Source organism: Egretta garzetta, unplaced genomic scaffold (genome assembly GCF_000687185.1).
Source record: "Egretta garzetta isolate BGI_Z169 unplaced genomic scaffold, ASM68718v1 scaffold333, whole genome shotgun sequence".
Taxonomy (NCBI): Eukaryota; Metazoa; Chordata; class Aves; order Pelecaniformes; family Ardeidae; genus Egretta; species Egretta garzetta.
Window position 1 is genome coordinate 2354866 of NW_009259179.1, and position 3767 is coordinate 2358632.

Consider the following 3767-nt stretch of genomic DNA (forward strand, 5'->3'; position numbering starts at 1 on the left):
CAACAGAGTGTGACCCAGCCTTGCACACAGACAATGGGGTTTTGTGTGCTATAATTAGCACACACAAAACCTCCCCATTAACTTGACAGTTTTCCATTTTGTTCTTTAAAGAACTGAACAGTGCAAAGCACTCTTGACCCATCAGAGATGGGAGCTGTGCAGTCAGTATGGAAGCATTGCGGATCTCAGCGTTGTCTCCCTTTGGGCAGCTTGGGCAGAGCTGGCTGCTCAGCTGAGATACCTGACAAAATTATTTACCTACAAGGTCAATCTCTGCCCCCACATTGCTGGTGTATGTCTGAGTGATACCAGGACTGGCGCACAGAGTTGCAACCAGCGCTCTGAAGAGCTGCTTCTCCTTTTTCTCCTCCTTACTCACCCGAGCACTTCTGAGACTCAGCCCAGTAATTCCTGAGCATCCTGGCTCCCCACCCCTAAGACACAGATAGTAAATAATATTTAGAAAGGGCACCCTGAAGACAGCACTTGGCGCTAAAGAGTTCAGTTTTCTGATAAAAATCTTGAGATGAGATGCTAGTAATGTAACACAGACCTCCTTCTAGCCCTCTCCTTATTTATGTCATTGCAGATAAATATTTTGTCCTGTTGCAGGACCTGAGAGTTAAGGGAGAGGAGCAAATGCAGAAGGAGGGAAGGAAGTTTCTCATATAAGAGCTAAAGTGTTAGAAGAAGTCTTGTGTTGAATTTAAGACCAATATGGCAGTATCTGTGATCTGTGAGAGCTGGCATCTTTGAGCTTACTCTGCAGGTCTACGATAGAGCTGGAGAATGATTGTACAAATTCAAGGTAACAAGCTGCAGAGATTGTGTGAAGGAACAGATGTGTAGGACATCTGAACCTGAAGAAGTAGAGAAAAGCAGAACTTGGAAAGTCCTTTGGAAGCAAAGGATGTTCAACAGCAGTTTATTTGCTTTGAGTCCCAGAGGCAGCTTAAGATTCAGATGAGGTTTAACACTTAGCCTTTTAGGGGCATATTATCTATGTTTCTAAGGTGGAGCCTGAAGGTTAAGGATGAAGAAAAAGATTTGTGTTCACCTTCAGCTCAGACAGTGTGTAGCTGTGCTCATTAGTTGCTGAGGTACTCCACTCATGAGACTTGCCTCACTGGTGCCGCTGATCTTTGGGACAGGGCTGGCAGCGCGTGCAGACCTGTGGCAGTGAGGGACACGGCAATGCCCTGTAGTTGCTAGGGTTTAAGGTATACAGACCTCAGATCTGCTCCCTTCACCCACTAAAGACTGATTTATCCTCTTGCGTTTCACTGGGACATCTGTGATAAATTTCTTTCCCACTAATCAGAGCTTCCCCTCTTGAGAGAGGAGAGATGGCTGAGATGCGATAAAATGCTTGACAGGGTCTTTCTGTGCTAGGACAAGCACCTCTGAAATTTGGTACCTAGATACAGAGGTCATCCAGAGAGTAGCACGCAGTGCTTCTACCCAACCACTGACTATTCCTCCTATTTGCTGGAGGTAAAATACAGTCAATTCCTAACTGCAGGTCATTCATGGGAGAACCTCTTTTGAGATTATTTCACACTTAGGTTGACCTGGTTTTCCGCTTAAGATTCAGCTTATACCTAATGCCCCTCCAAAGCCCATCTGTATTCTCGAGGGAAGCTCTTCTCTGTTTTTTGCGGTCATCTTGCAATTTTGGGGACAGGCATTAATTCCAAGGAATGTCATTTCTGTCAATACTTCCCTGCTGCGTGACTGTATTTGGACCTGAACAGTGTTCTAGTGCTCACCTGAGACAGAAGCATCAGTTTTCAGGGGTCAGGTACCTCATAGATAAGGTGATGCTACTTTTCCTATTTAAAAGAGCAGCCTTCTTTTGCAGCGAGGTTTCAAAATTTTGCTGCTTGCTGAAAAATTCTGTGTTTCCAAGTGGCTGCACAGAAGATCAGAATGGTTGGGTGAAAATAATTCCTTATTGCTTCCTTTCTTTCCTATTAACTATGCAGTCTGTGCTGGAGCTTTTTATAAAGCACTCATTGCTAGTGGCTCTGGCTTGCCTGTAGTGCATGAATATGTAATACAAATGACATCTGTCATGTTTGATTTGTTTTGGTGCTTAAGGTCGGGGAAGAATAGTGCTCACTTGTGATGGGAAGTTTTGAGTATCTCCCTCTGTGTTGAACTGTCTTGCAATTTGTTACGGTCAGTAAAGAGGGCTGCTCTTTGCTGGGGCTAAAATAGAAGTCCTACTAATGCAATAATTGCTAGTACCAAATACAAAGGTAATGCTTCTGGAAGTTCCTGAGTGGCAAATTCCTTGTGACGAGATAAGTATATGGCTGAAGTATCACCCTGCTCTTGTGTTCTTTCCTGGGCATCCTCTACTGGCTGCAGAAGAGGGGTTGTAGAGCTAAATGGTCCATTGGTACTGTTGTTTCCACATATTCATAAAGATTAATTGATTAACTTTCACCACTTCTCCTTAAAACAAGGGCAGATTATCTGGCTGTGGGGTGTCATGTTGTTTAATTTGTCCAGTGTTTGCCACTTCTCATCCTAAAGGTGGTGGTGATAGCTGGAGGGTTAATGTTATCTGGGGTTTTGCCAGTGATGAGTTAGAAAAGATGACTAAAATAAAATGTTGCAGCCTAGACCATCATTTGCTGTCTTATTGTCATCTTGAACGGTGAAAAAACTTAAAAGATCAAAATTCTTATTGAGTGACATTTTCAAAATTAAATTAGAAAATATAATTAAATTTGCTTCTTATTTTGGTCTGCCCTACAAATCTGCTCCAGGTTGTCTTCGGCAGTGTCCTTCTGTGCCACCTGGTTCTTGACTGTCACACGTTGCTCCCTGCCCAGTGTCACAGTCTGGACTGGGGGTGCAAAGGCTTTTTCCTGTGCTGTTTTTATGATCTGCCTTGGTTCCTCATTATTTTTTCGCTTTTAAAAATTTTCTCTTATTGCCTGAATCTCTCAGTTTCTGCTAATTCTACCTTTTCTTCTTTGATGTTGACATAATTAATAATTTTATGAAGCTGTTCGGCAGATGGTTCGCATTAAGCATAAGCAAATAAATTTTTCTTGTTTTGCTTAGAAATGTCGGGAAAGCAATGTTTGTCTCGATGTACTCTGATGTGCATCTACTTTTTAGTCGAACAATGTATGTTTTTAATATAAACATGGACACAGGCGTATACACCCAATCTGTTTTATCACACACTCGCACGCACTCCTGTTGTGTGCCCTGAGTCCAGATAGATTTCGTACATGGGGTCTGACCGTCTGATTGTTGCTATTATGCTTCAGAGTATGTTTTCAAAAATAATTTCCTGCCGCATTCCTGACTGTATTTGTAGGCTGAGTTTATCCTCTTCCCTGCTGTTCCATGATCTGCCCCTAGGTTACTAACAACCCCAACAGACAGCCTGGCTCATGCTACCTGCTGCTTAGACGCAGATTAACTCACTGCCAGCCATATGGACTACCGACTTCACAAATTCCTCTCCTTTTGCTTTCTGCTCTAAGAAAAGTTAATGGACAGTTTGCTGGTAAAGAAAATGTAAAACAAAACCCCAAACCTGTGACATAATCACCTGGGCTTAACACAACTGGCCCCTCCATCTGCCTTTATGCTGGGATTTGTGTATATAAAGCAGAATATGGTGCTGTGCGCGATGCGGGTTCATACTGGTGACTTTCCCTTATGGCATAGGTACTTGCTTGCAATACAATGGGATTAGACAAAGGCAGTATGCATATATTGCACGCGCATTTTATTTATAG